This window comes from Ciconia boyciana, chromosome 1 (genome assembly GCF_034638445.1).
Source record: "Ciconia boyciana chromosome 1, ASM3463844v1, whole genome shotgun sequence".
Taxonomy (NCBI): domain Eukaryota; kingdom Metazoa; phylum Chordata; class Aves; order Ciconiiformes; family Ciconiidae; genus Ciconia; species Ciconia boyciana.
The window spans coordinates 51,293,548-51,308,364 of NC_132934.1; the positions used below are offsets into that span (position 1 = coordinate 51,293,548).

Genomic DNA, 14,817 nt, shown 5'->3' on the forward strand with positions numbered 1-14,817 from the left:
TAGACTGATTTCCTAAGGTAATTTCATTTATGCAATTGTGCTGTTCCTATGTGTCTGTCAGCCCCTTCTTCACAGAGTTGACCAGGTTGACTAAATTCCACCATATTTGGCAGTGAGGTAGAAATCTCAATGATCCTGCAAGTCTTGTGATAACAGGCAGCTGTGGAGAGGAAGGAGACCCAAAGTCATGGCCCTTCTGAGAGGAAAGCTTCTACACAGTGGAGCAATTATTTGATCTAACCTGCATAGCTCTATACAGCATAGTACGTGCTGCCTTCTTTCCAGGTCGCAACTGAGGGACATTGAAAGGAGTTGATACAGATAGGCAATAAGGGTGTGAGGGTAGTGAGGAATCTAGCAGATGCTGGAGGAATTGAAAATCTTGTAGTAGGGGGTAGTCATTGGAGCTTGAAGATGGGAACTAGATTCGCTGTGGCGCAAGGGGACAAAGGTGGCCGAAGGAAGGGACAGAGAACACAAATCCCCAAGGAAGCGACATGTCCTCCACTCTGCTGCACCTGGAACAACGCATGCCTCTAACAACCTTTATGCTAATCTTCCACTCCTCGTCTCCTCCCCACCAAGCAGCAACTGCCCATAGGCCCTGCCTTGAGTCAGAGGGCTATCTATTCATCTCCTGTTAGCACAGTTTGCTATTTTCCAGACACCTCTGCCTAGCTACTGTTGACAGCAAATCACCTGTACACCCTATCTTGTAGACCACGGATGTAATTTTTTACCCTTCTTCACACAGACTGTGATGTTCATGAAGTCCTCTAGGTCTACCTGCCTCAAAGAGGTCCTCTTCATGCACACCAGCAGTTTTCCTTGCTTCTGTTAAAGAGGACACATCTCTCTGCACTGCTGCTCCTTTCTGGGCTGTCATGGTTATGTCTACACGGGCTGGTGCAAGCTGCTGAAGGGCTGCTCTCAAGACCAGACTTGCCTGCGCTGCATGTGGGCCAGCAAGAACAGCAGCAGGTGTGGCCAGAACTCCTTCTCCAAAACACTCCTGCCTGTGTGGCGGTGCAGCATGGAAGCAGCGCGTGGGTAGGCTTGCGCAGCCCACGGGTGGGCAGAGGGCAAGACCAGGGGACCTCCAGCTGATGCCTCTTCAAAGACCTGGCTCCCGCCTGGGAGCTAATCCACTAAACAGCTCCTGTTCCCAGTGCCCTTTACTGTTCCTTGTAAGGAAGTGCCTTAATGAAAATCCCATAGTTTAGTCTGGTAGGCTACTTTTTAAATAGTAGCCACTTAATTCAAGTTTCCTAATCAAATAACGCTTGGGTCGAAGGCGCGGCTGGAATATACTGGGCTCACGTAAGAGCCAAGAACTGCAGCGCAAATGGCAACCTCATGCCTGTTCACGTAACAAGGGCTCATTTTTGTCTTCCTGATTTCCTTTCTCTTTCTGCTTTTTTTTGTGGTCAGCTTGAAGGGTAATTTTGAAACTCAGTTGTCTTCTGGTACACTCACATAAGAATTTTCTGTTTGAAGTCTCTTAGAAAGAATTGCAGACATGTGCTAATAATAAAAAGGTGGTTTTTTTAAAAACAACCTTGGCCTAAAACCAGAGAGATTTGAATGCTGTCAACGAGAAAAAGAAGTGCTTCAGATCTGAGACTCATTTCAATGTTTGTCATCTCACATCTGACTAGGTCTGAGTCTGGAATGAGAGCTTGATCTCACAGGAGGCTTCAGGGGTAAAACCCTGGGCAATGGCTTCAAGCTTTCTCTGCGCTTTATAGCCCTTGGTGCTTCGGAGCAGCGTAAGGGCCCCAGCAGATGCTGTGATGTGACGTCTCACGCCGGCTGCCCACCCACCCTCTGCACGAGGTGGCTGTGGGCAGTGCTGGAGCAAGGCAGGCGGCACGGGGAGCATGCATCCTGCCCGGGGACCCAGCACCGAGTGCCCGTCCAGGCACACCGCCTGCCTCACCGCCTCCTGCTTGACACAGAAGATGTGCTGAGATGGCTGCTGGAGGCAACTCCTGAGCCTCCTGAAGCCATTGCTGCCTGATTTTTGAAGGAACACATTACCAGAGTGATTTGCTTGTGAAATTATATTATTGAGAGTGGTGTGCATATGTACACGTCGTACCACAAATGGGCACAGAAAATCACAGGAACCCTATCTGAAAAATACATGGTGTTTTTTCTGGTTTTCTACCCCTTCAGATTTTCACGTTTTGTGGCCCAAGAAGATGGTATCTTCCTATTTCAAACTATTGACAGCCAGAATACCTGTTCCTTCCCCTCGCTTATGCAGAGGTCCCCACCAACAGGTTTCTTGTGTTTCTCTCTTCCATTGCTCACACTGGTTGAGTTGCTGCTTACTTATCCTGGAATTACAAAATCTGTACCTTTACTCACTGAAACAGGTACCTAGCTTCAGTAAACACAGCACAATGAAGTCTTTCTTTGCTTTGTTATGGATAAAGAGAAATTAAAACAAGATAGACAGAGACAACACATGAGGAAAAGGCAGTAACTGCTCCCTTAGCAAACAAGACACACATACAGAGAAGGTAGGAAGTTTTCGCAAACTCTGTGCTCAGATGGCTCTTTGTGTCTCGCTCGCTCACAGTCCTTCCTCCTGCTGAGCAGGGGCTGCACCTTCTCTCCCCACAGCCCTATGTATGGACAGACCCTACAGACCCACGCAGACCATGCAGGGGAACATGCTGGGCTCCAGCTGCCTGGTCGCTTGCACCTGCAGTGGCTGACCCTTTCCCCAGGTAAGCTGTAGGTTGCAGCAACTTTGCAAAGCCAAAGCACTTGTCCAGAGGCCTTTTCACGTTCAAGGGTCCTGCACCAACTTTGCAGACACCTGTATGGCCGATAATTTAAGACAGCATTTATACATGCCGGTGAAGATGTGAAGCTGCCGTGCACAAAGGCTTTTTATAGCACTTACTGCCTGTTCCCACATGCGCTCGGCAAGGAGCCTGCCCATGCTCCTTGTCACCGGGAAGGGGACACAGCTGTTTTGATAGCCTTATCAAGCAAGAAGACAAAAGTTTGTGCTCCCATCCAGCTTTTGCAATGGTACAAGGAAAAAAGGTAGCTTATGGAAAAAATAACAACCAGGTGAGCCAGCCTGGCAAGCCGGCTACACATGCTCAAGGCTGCAGGTGGAGGAGGGAAATCCGCAGTGCTTCTGTGAAAGCTGTCAAGACACAATGACAAGAGAACAGGAAACTGCAGAAAAGCAAAGTTCACCCCACAGAGTGGTCCCCCCAGAGCACGTCTGCGCAGTCAGGAGCAAACAGATGCAAGTGAGTCCTCATCCCAAAGCCCTGCTACCATAATAGCATGTCGCTTCGCTCCTGCCAGCTTAATACGTTGCGGTCAGTGCTGTGCTAACACAGGATGGATCCCAAGCTGGCTTGCACCCGTGGCACACTGGTAGAGGAGCGGGAGTCTGTCCTCACCTGCTCATCTGACACACTTCAGCTGGAGCAGGTGTGCAACCTAATACACGCTGGGGCTGCTAGTGCATAGCCCTGTTCTCTTGTTCCACTGCTGCCTTTTTATTTACCTTCCTTCCTGACTCTGCTTTCACCCAGACGGGGCTGGTTTGGGTCTCAGCATGGTGGTAGCAAAGTGCCACCCCTTGGTTGTGCCTATGGAGGTAGCAAGGGCCAAGAGAGGGCTCGAAGGGCCACCTGAGTTTTTGGAACAAAAGCCCATGTTGACTGTCTTGTATCCTACTTTGGGGTGGTCTCTAGACTTTCCTATACAGTGGGCCTCACCACAACCAAATAAATAATCCATATTGATGAAAAATAAACACAGGAGAGGGTGAGGATCACAACCGCTGCCTTGTGGGCTTGCTGATCTTTGGGAGAGTCTTGAAACATGTTTGCGTTTGAGAGACACAGGAGTCCCAAGCTGATGCAGCGTGCAGCGAGCTGTGTCTCAGAGAAGGAGCTGGAACCCCTCAGAGGTAACTGCTAGAACAAGAATCCCCTATTCATTCCCAAAACCTGCTGGCTGTGTGGAGAATAGGAATGTTTGCTATTAAACCCAACAATTATCCTCTTAGATAACACCATCAGTTATGCAAAATCGCAATAAACTTTTTTTCCCTTTAGGAAATCGGTAAAAACTGATGCTTTCACCCAGCAAGCTCCTCTATTTAAAGCTAGTGCTAGTGAGGCAAAGCTAGTGATGCTTTCCCCTGGCCCCAAAACATCCCTGCTGCCTCCTTCCCCAGCAAAGGTGGGGACTGGTTTTCCAAGACTGAGCTTTTGTCAAGCCCTGGGTGCCATCCTGCCTTTGTCCTGCCCAGCCCACAGCCAGGCTGTTGGCCATGGCAGGCAGTGGGAGCATTCCCATCCCTCTCAAGAAGCCTGAGCCCCGTCTCCTTTCGGGGCTCCAACAGCTCCAACCCCACCTGCGCCCACGGGGATGCTCAGGCACCCCCCACCCATTTCTCAATTGCTAAAGCTCTTTCCACTCCCATACACAGCATAATTTATAAGCTCTGCCCATTAGTCAATGAGGGTGTGCACCTCTTACGGTTGCACATGTGGTTTTCCAGCAAGAGCGTTGCAACTCTGACTACCCTCCGCAGCAGGTCTGCATGCCAGAAGCACTAAGAGAAGCGTTTGATGCTATAAACTTGCCATGTGTACTCATTCAGAGATCATCTTTACAATCTATCCCCATCTCGTACAGTATGATGAGAAGTGTTTAACTGACTCCCAGCCCAGCTGCAGCCCTAAATCAGGACTGCTGTTAGGAAGAGCAGCAAAGAGCAGTGAGGTGATATTTCTAGGACTGGTCTCCCCCAAAGCATGGGGTCCTGCCTGCACAGGGCTTGTTTGGAGGAGTATGGGAGCTGGTTTCCAAAAACCCCCGCTCAGCCCTGCCCTGTGGGGTGGAGAGGAGGCAGCAGCCCCTGCCGGGTAGCAGAGGGGTCCCTGCAAATAGTGGAAGGTGCTTGGGGTGATCATCCCAGCATGGAGCTGTGCCCCACACATGGCATGGGGCATCACTCTGTGCAGAGGGGCCTCCCCAAGCATGGCCATGTGGCACCTGGGGTGTCTTCCGGCAGCCACCCTGCAAGGTTCATGCACCATGGGCCAGCTGGAGACCCTGGGTGTAGGGATGTGGATGTGATGGGATGCTTTGCCCTTTTTCCTCCTGGGCATGTGCCCTCCCGGTGGGACTAGGAATGACACCGAATGTGTCCTCTGGTATACTCTCAGTGCTGGTAATTCAGCAAAAACTGAATGGTGTTGAAATTGCATCTGTTCTTGGAGATTTCCTCTTTTTAATTCATACTGACTGTGAGCATTGTTCAGCTTTTGGCAACCCAATGAACTAGGTAGCACCGATGACAGTGACCTAACAATGTTTTCATTCCAAGAGGGCCAGATATCAGGCAGCCGATGCCAAAAATGGCATGCAGATTTTCACCGTCCGGCAGAGAGGCTACAGCGAAATCCTCAGCACCACTTCAGTCCCATTGCCTTTAAATGAAAGCAAGAAGAGACCAAAAATAATCCTAAAACCAGCTCTTTAAAGATGTGCAAGTGTCTAATAGGCTTTAAAATCTGTAAGTGATGGCCACCTAAATACCTTTAATTTTCATTTGTTTCAAAAGAGATTATATGCCTGAAATCCTTAAGAAATGCAGGCTTTCCTGATATAATTGCATCTCCTATGGTTTTGATTTTTCTTTCCTCATATAAGTTTATGTCAGTAAAAGCTTTTGCAGGGGCAGAGTTCAGTTGGGAAACCTTAGTTTAGCTGGTCCTACAGCGAAACAGTCCATTTTTAGCACTTTGATATCAGTATAACTATACCCAGTCTTTAGGGGTTTTGCTGCAATTACTGGCTTAAGATTGGTTATTGCAAATCACTGCTTCTGAGATGCAACTCTGAATCTTGAGCTTGGATGTTCCTCCCATCTTAACAGGTCGCTGCAAAAGTTGAAAATCCATCAAGAGCACACAGACGTAAAAATAGTAAGAGCATGAGCATAGGTAAGTTCTCAGGTTCCCAGGTGCTCAAGTGATTTTTGAAAATGGCCCTTAAGGTCAGCAGTGGATTTGAAGCTAAACTGAAAGGTCTGATGCAACCTGAGGGGGGAAACGCTGCAGCGCACAAAGGTAAAGCTGTAAGGCCATAATATTGATGGCCTGAAGTCAGCGTGGGTCAGGAAGGGCAGGTCACCCTGACCTATGACAAATTACTGGCAGGTGTTCTAAAAAATTGCCCTTAAGTCATAACTTATTTATGGTGCTGTTACTACACGGCCATATCTAACCCTGTTACAAAAGATTCTGCGAAACACAATAAGAAATTTTGAACCTGATCGTGCATGAAGTAAATGAAAAGAAAGGCTCTTCATTTTTTATTGTTGGAATGGTGTGCGATAAAGCCTCCTTGCAGGAGCCTGCAAAGGAGGGGACCAGGGGGAGGATGAGTAATTGCAAGGAGAGGTGGAAGAAGGGTGCTGGGCAGTGTGGGCATTGCCCGTTCCTGCCGCCCTGACGTCTGGCAGGTGAGGCAGCCCACCACCATGGGCTTTTAAAACAAACTTAGTAAAAAATAACCCAGGAGGACCATCACACATTAGCCGAAGTAGTAAAAACCTCTGTAACTTACTGTTCCCTTCAGGTTATCAGGTCAGTGAAGCCTGGAAGAGGGTTGAGTAACACGAATGGCTTTTCATCGCTAAGCCCTCTGACCATCTGAACTGCAGAACTGTTTCCAGAGCTGCAAGGCAGGGAAGGGGTGGCCAAAGTGGGTTTTTTGGTCATGCAGGGACAGCTAACCTGAGGCAGGAAGGCAAACCACTACCTGGAGGACCTTGTGATGAATTAGTGAAAGCAAGCCTAAAATACCGCTGGTTCTTAGTCCCACATGCAGACTGCTGGCACACAGCTGGAGTGCTGGATATCTGAAGGGGGTTTCTTCCCTTACCAGGTAGGTTTGGGCTGGTCAGATGCCCCCACTGCTCCTGCAGCACCTGACATCTCCAACCTGCCGGTGCTGCTCTGGCTGATGGCTTCGCGGAGAGCAGAGAGCACGTTACCAAACCGCGGCTCGTTCAATCACCGGCGATGGCGACCTCGTTACCCAGCAGGCTGGGGCATCGTCAGCAAGGCCAAAATCCTGGTCCCCAGGGCTCGTTGTTGAGCATGGCATTGGGGGGTGATGACTGCAAACCAGATGAACTGTGTGTCAGGTTTTATTTCTAACCACAGTGTCCCAGGGTCTTTAACATCCAAGGATTTGGTCCATGTATGAAACAAATTTAGACCACAATAGGGAGATGGAGGGCATTGCTCCATATTTGGATTTCACTTCAAGCCAAAGGCAAATGGAAATGCAAAATATGATGGACTGAAACAAATGTGAACATGTGATTCTCTACATGAGGAAAAGGAGAGGTTTGTAGGAAAAAAAAAAAGTGTCACTTTATAAGGCTAGAAACCCTAAATACGTGCCAGGACAGGTACTGTCCTGAAGAGCAGCTGGGTGACTCTTCCTCGCAGCAGCACCTCCTAATTGTCACACCCAGGCTTGCAGGCCAGGTCAGCCCTCCCTGGCACAGCTGCCCCTCTGCTGAGGCTGCAATGAGCTAGAATAGAATAGAATAGAATAGAATAGAATAGAATAGAATAGAATAGGAGTAGAATAGTAGAATAGCCTATTTCAGTTGGAAGGGACCTACAACGATCATGTAGTCCAACTGCCTGACCACTTCAGGGGTGACCAAAAGTTAAAGCGTGTTATTAAGGGCATTGTCCAAGTGCCTCTTAAACACTGACAGGCTTGGGGCATCGACGACCTCTCCAGAAAGCCTGTTGCAGTGTTTGACCACCCTGTCGGTAAAGAAATGCTTCCTAATGTCAAGTCTGAACCTCCCCTGGTGCAGGTTTGAACCATTCCCACACATCCTGTCACTGGATACAGGGGAGAAGAGCTCAGCACCTTCCTCTCCACTTCCCCTCCTCAGGAAGCTGGAGAGAGCAATGAGGTCACCTCTTGGCCTCCTTTTCTCCAAACCAGACAAGCCCAAAGTCGTTAGCCGCTTCTCAGAGGACATTCCTTCCAGCCCTTTCACCAGCTTTGTTGCCCTCTTGGATGTATTCAAGGACCATCACATCCTTCTTAAATTGTGGGGCCCAGAACTGCACGCAGCACTCAAGGTGAGGCCGCACCAACGCTGAATACAGCGGGATAATGGCCTCTGTTGAGCGGCTGGTTATGCTGTGTGTGATGCAGCCCAGGATGCGGTTTGCCCTCCTGGCTGCCAGGGCACACTGCTGACTCGTATGGAGCCTGCTGGCGACCAGCACCCCCAGATCCCTTTCTGCAGGGCTGCTCTCCAGCCACTCCTCTCCCAGTTTCTACTTCTGCCTGGCATTACTCTGTCCCAGGTGCAGAATCTGGCATTTGGACTTGTTAAATTTCATCCCATTAATCACAGCCCAATGCTCCAACCTATCTAGATCCCTCTGCAAGGCCTCTTGTCCCTCGAGAGTCAAAAGCACCTCCCAGTTCAGTATCATCAGCAAACTTGCTAATGGTGCATTCTACTCCTGCATCCAGATCGTTGATAAATACATTAAACAGGACTGGCCCCAGAACTGAACCCTGAGGAACACCGCTGGTGACCGGTCGCCAGTCAGTTTTACAACAGTCTAGGAGAGTATTTTCCTATGTAAAATCACATAGAGAGCATTCATTTTAATCAGATAAAGAAACCTTAGGATAATGATTTCTGCCATTAGTTGTGTGGACGCTTTTTGATTATTTGATTATGTGTGCTCTTCCCAGTCCTCTGCGGTGTGGAGTTCATTATTTTACTTCTTTGCACTGATGTACAGCCTTGTGCAGTCAACGGTCTGCTAATATCAATTGAACTCTAGTAGGAGAGTAAGCTTCCTTGATGGTAAAATTAATGGCCACATTATGGAGTAAATGTGAAACAACTGCACGTAATAGAATTATTTTGGATTAGTGCTGCTATGACTGGCAGCAGATAGCCAAATGCTTTCAGTGCTCAGAGTCACAAAGCCTAGCTTTCTTCTTCGATTACAAAGCACAGGGTATGAAAAACAATACCAAACATTATTAGCATTCAGAGTATGAGTATGTTGGGGGGGGGTACCATCATTTGGAACTTAATTTTTCTTGGACAAAAGTTTATAGAATTTCTATCAGCATTCACAAGGGCTCAAGGAAATGCAAATGAAAATATTTACAGAAAATTGGCTCCTTTGGTTTCCTAATTCTCTGTGTGTGTGTTTGTATGTATGTGGGAGAGAGGACATGTGAGTGCCCATTTTCTCCTCACAGTTACATTTAATTTATATTCATTTGGAGCAAACATTTTTCAAATGCAGTGAAGTGCACAAATCAGGTTTTGTTAAAAGCAGCTGTGGATAAACATTTCAGTTTTGGGGAGATCAAGAAATAACTGCGCTTTTCAAAACGTATGATAATAAGGTTTTAATAATCTCTGGTTTGTGTACGATGGAAAAGTTACAAACACTCAGCTGTGTCTGCCTGCAGTGCTTGTGAGAAAATGAAAATTAGTAGTATTTAGCATTCACTTGAAAATGCGTTTAGCAAAATCAGATGATACAGAGACTGGAAAGCCTGAATGCACAGACGGAGTCTGCTTCAAAGGCTGTCTTCTGACTCCTGCAGGAAACACTGGGGGAGTCATTAATGCTTTAATTGTTAGAATAAAGCTAGAGAAAAATCTGCTTAGAAGTATCCAAAGTGATATGGTGGGGTTTTTTAAATTGTGGCAAGGCACATGTCCAGCACGTTTAGCCCAGAACCAGACCTGTCCTGGCTTGCTGGCCCTGCCAAGGGAAGGGTCCCGTCAATGCTTACAGCTGGGGAAAGGACTCGCTTTCAGTGCTGGGGGGCAATAGTTCTCCTGTGCTTTCACAGGGTGGGATAAGGGACTGGAGGCAATGCCTGGTTCTAACAGGGAACAATCCAATCACTTTAAATTGCCCCGTTTCGGGGAGAAGGGAGCAAACAGCACGTCACACGGAAAATCTCAGTGCCGATTTTAGCCTGAACACGGTTCTGTGGCCGCTGTCGCTGGGTATGTCAGGCGGTGCTGGAACATTAAATTTTGAGGTGCCTTGCTGGTCACCGCCCCCGCGGGCTCTGGGGCTGCTGGCAGGGGAGCTGGAGCAGCCCCAGAGCCCCAGCAAGCTGGGTTTGTGCAGAAGCAGGAGTTGGCCTGCGTGGCCAGAGGAAAGGCTTATGAGCTGTGCAAGACTCGAAGAAGGTGTCGGGTTTATAGTTGTGAAATCTTTCCAGTGAACTAAGGAAGTTTCCTAAATGTTGGAATAATCCCTCGTTTCCTTTCGAGTGCTTGGGAACTGATATTTTCTCTCTTTCACTCTGAGTGGAAATGCCCTTGTATTTGACAAATAAGTCTGCTGCAGGCCCTCTTCCCCTCCATCGGGTGCCAGCAATTATGTACCTCTTGTCGCGTGTCAGATGTGCGCATTGGGAAGCTGGAGTTGCAAAGCAAAAGTTGGGAACAAGAGTATCTGTATTTGTTTCTGAAGACTTTGCCTGGTTCCTGCAGGAAAATACAGTCTTGAAGCTGCATGCACAGCTCCCTTCCCTGTTCCCATGTCAGCCTGAGCAAACCACATGGCCTCTGTATATGTTATCCCTGGTCTGTAGGACAAGTATTAGAATAATTCTTTGTCTTGTGTGTTTAGATTACGAATAAAGAACAGCCTTTAGCCTGAAACCCATACCCAAGTATAGGCTTCTTCACTTAAAATCTTCTGTTTTTCCTGTGGTGGCATCGTACTAGATTTTTAACCCACTGACTAGGTTGAAGGCTTCCTCTGCACAGCCTGGAAGAGAAGAAGCTAACAACATATGTCATGGCCCATGTTAAATCAAAGAGAAGTCAGGATATACAGCTCCAAACTTAATTCCAGCTTCTGTTAAATCAGAATGGTCCCACTGTGCGGTTACTAATACTTGATGATATTTGACTGCAACACTTCAACATAGCTTCCCCGTGTCATCTGTTACAGTTATAACACTCATGCAATTTTTGAACAATAGCAATTGGGTGTGATTTGGCAGTTTGAACCTCAGGAAGCCATATATTTCCCCATGACACAATATTATCTAATATACTGGCTACCTCAGATTGCAGCAGCTCTGAAAGCTAGCATAGGGGTTATGATTTAATGCGAATAATAAAATCCATTTATTGCTTATTAGACATGAAGCAATAACATTTCTGGCATTCCACCTCCCTGCTCCTACCACGGTCTCTCCTGAAGCAGGGGGAACATGCCGTTTGAATTTAAGGCACTTTACGCTGGTGGCCGTGCTCGGTGTAGCTGGGTCCCCACGCACCATGGCCTGGCACGCAGGCTTCTGCCCAAATGCATCTCCTACGCTCCCCTGCTTTGTCTGCTGTAGTAAAGGGAGGTGCTATATGCTGCTCCCCAAACTTGGCCGTGCAGAAAGCAGTGGGGAGCGGGCCGTGGGGCTGAGCAGCGCCCGGCCGGGGATGCAGCCCGTGCTGGGGGACTGCGGGGCAGGAGAGTTGGGTGGCAGGCAGCTCATGGCTTGCTGGCTGGCATGCCTGCAAGAAAGCGCCCTCTGGGACGTGCCATTTGGGGCACAATGTGGTTGTTAGGACTGGCATAGACAGCAACTAGAGTCTGGTCTGGAAGGCACCACCACTTCTGTCCCCATTTTAGGGACAGACACAGTCTGTGGTGTTGATAGTCTTTCTGTCCTCAGTAATTGAATTACAGTTGTTACTTACTGTAGAAAACCTTCAGGCATGTCCTATGACTGCTATTAGAAATTAACTGAGGGTTTTAAAGTCCTGTCTTTGAGGCTATTTCTTTCTCATTGCCCATTTTTCTTCCTGCATTTTTGAAGAACTCTTTCCATTTCATTTCCCCTCATTTCGTCACCTTTTATTTAATGGATATTATGTACCTGTTACGCAAAGCCAAATTATTTCCACAATTTGGCACCTGATTGTTTCTTATGTTGAGAAAGAACCCACGTGTGAGACAACTGACCAGCTAACACACTCTGCCCTGCTGTGGGACAGATTCTGCTTTCATTTACGCTGACATAAACTGAGTTGTTTTATGACATCTAGTCACAGTATTCTGTATTTACATCAGACGTGAGGTCTGTTGTCCTCTAAACTCCATCATAATGTCAAAGAAATAAGCTTTTGAAGAAAATATTCATTTTTTAAAATAAAAAAGTATTTTGAAAACCATATCGGAATTAAAAAATATTTTATGTACTTAGCAGCACTTTAACTTGATGTACTTCCTTACTCAATATTCACAATGCCCATATGCTAGCTGCCAGCACTGCCTCTTGCCTGTTACCATGATCTTCTCCCAGCACATAAACTCTTCAGGATCTGATTTTCCTTTGAGTTTAACCCCTCAGATTTCCATTCACAGTGCCACACACAGTGTATGTTTAAAATACTGTAAAAGGTATTAATAATGCCTGAATCTACAAAGCAGAGCACAGAAAGAGAAAGGATAGAAAAGCAAAATACAATTCTCCCTGTTGAAATTTAAGCAGCACAATGAGATTAATTCTCCAGCTCTTGCGAACAGTGTCATGGGATCTTTAAAGACCACAGACGAACCGGGCCAAGATCTTTAAGTCCCTTCAAGAGTAATGCTCCCTTCACACCATATAAACCATATAAAAGAACCACCAAGGGAAAGCCTCCCAACAATTTAAACAGCTGTGTAACGTGTAACCTGACGCCGGGAGGGTTTATGTGTCCATGCACCCGGCGCATCCTCCTGATTAGTGCCGAACATTATGCAACGTGTTCCTGACAAAGACAGACGGACGTGTGTTGCTGACGAGCGTAATGGGCACTGTGCGGCCGTGAGGCCACGCTAGTGGCAGCTGAGCGGGCAGAAGCCATCGCCTCATTACGGCAGCCTCTTGAGCAGATGTTTGCGACTGCCCAGGCTGCTGCAGATGCGTTTAATGAGATTAACTCCCCAAATGAGAACTCTGCAGAAGAAGAGTACTAATAGTCACCTATATTCTCCCCTTAACGAGACACATCACCTGCTCGGGACTGAAATAGAGGCACACCGGTCCAGGCAGCCCCAGCGCCACTGACAGCAGTGAACTGCTTCTCCGAAGGACTCTTTGTTGGCCAAGTGAAACGCTGTGAGTCGAGCCGCTGTCCTTCCTCGCCCCTACGCCAGGGCTGGACCCTGCCACAGAGGTCCTTGTACCCCCTGGGACATGGGCTCTCCTCCCCTCTGCAAGACAGATGTGGGAAATGGAAGCTTTTCCAGAGCTTACGAGGGAAGCAGAGGTTTCGTCCTGCCCAGCAGCGTGCCATGGCCAGCGTGTCCTTGCGGCCCAAGGTCTGCAGGCTCCCTCGGCCAGGAGGGGAATTAACAGCTGTGGGTGATGCAGACACAACTCAATAGGTGTTACTGACAAATCACCAACCTGAGCAAAACCCAGATATGGCCAGCCTTTGGAGAGAAAGGGGAAGCTTTTAATGTCATCGTGAACGCAGAGAAAAATGGCATTGCCGGATTGATAGGAAAATCACTGATAGGAAATCATTGATAGGAAATTGCATGTCTCCAGATCAAAGGAAGGAAAGTGAGTGCAGGGAGAAATGAGCCCAGCAGCAGGGAAGAGGCAATGGCAGGGGGGTTCATCAGCCTACCCACAGCTTGGTCAGCTTGCACCTACCCTAGAGAGACAGTTTCTTGGATGTAAGCGTTAGATCTCAGAGTAACTAGGCCAAGAGCTTGCACATCAGAGGGAAAGCTATTCCTCATTCAGTCTTAATTAACACACAGGAGTTAATTCAAAGAAAATGACAGCAACTGAATATTCAATAATTAGAGACAATGATATAATTATACTCACAAAGGGAAAACAAAACACCGGAAAGTGACATGGTTCTGGTAAGCATTAAAAAATAAGATGAATAGGTTAATTTAAAAGGCTTTAAAATTAAAATTAAAATAAAATCCCTAGAAAGTTTCCTACTCAAAACAGTTGTGTAGTGTCAAAAGATATGCCTAGGGTTGAATAAAAGGGAACCAGACGGGGCAGAGGAATGCAAAGTGGCAAGATTTAAGAGGTAATTTGAGCCAGTCCTTCAGCATTTGGAAATCTAACCCTACTGAGGGCAATAAACAGGATTATAAATTATGGTAGGTGATAAATTAGCAGGAAATCAGAAGGATCAACATAGGCTTGAAAGGAATATAGCTAAAAAAAGTAGTAAAGATAAAAAGATGTTTCCTTAAGTCTATCAGAAGTGATAGTCATAGGAAAGAATCCACAGGGCTGTGAGAGCACCAGGGACCGAAGGAAGGAACTAAAGGAAGACAAGGGTATTTTTCAGAAGTAAAGTTATCTTTCGGTGCAAGTCTTTACCACTGATGATGTTGGTCCTGTTCCTAAGGATGAGATGAAGCTGCTGAGGAAATATCACAACTGAGATGTTGGAGCAAACTGAAAAAGTTGTATGTTGCTGCATTCAGACAGTATATCCAAGACTGGGAAGGTGCTCCACTCCTCAAGGAGGCTGATGAGCTGAAAGAAAGGAAGCTTTTTGTGTGCCTGAGGACTTCGTGGCAAGCTTATCCAGTATTTACTCCCACACAAGGAAAAATCTGGAGATGATCACTAATTGCCGCATTTCTACCTCAGCACTGGTTGAAACTATCATTGAAACTGGAGGAATAAGATGTCTGGAAACAGAATAAGTGGTTTGGATTTCTACAGGGATCTAGTCAGGTCTCACCC

At 47.2% G+C, this 14,817-nt stretch overlaps 1 long non-coding RNA gene across 1 annotated transcript; it reads right to left on the reverse strand.

Annotated features, from left to right (window-relative positions):
* LOC140661451 (uncharacterized) lies at nt 1-14,572 on the reverse strand. The gene is made up of 3 exons (XR_012045773.1): nt 14,446-14,572; nt 6,940-7,177; nt 1-160 (listed from the first exon to the last, which is right to left on the reverse strand). It is a non-coding gene; the product is annotated as an uncharacterized lncRNA (long non-coding RNA).
* Nucleotides 14,573-14,817: the final 245 nt, after the last annotated feature.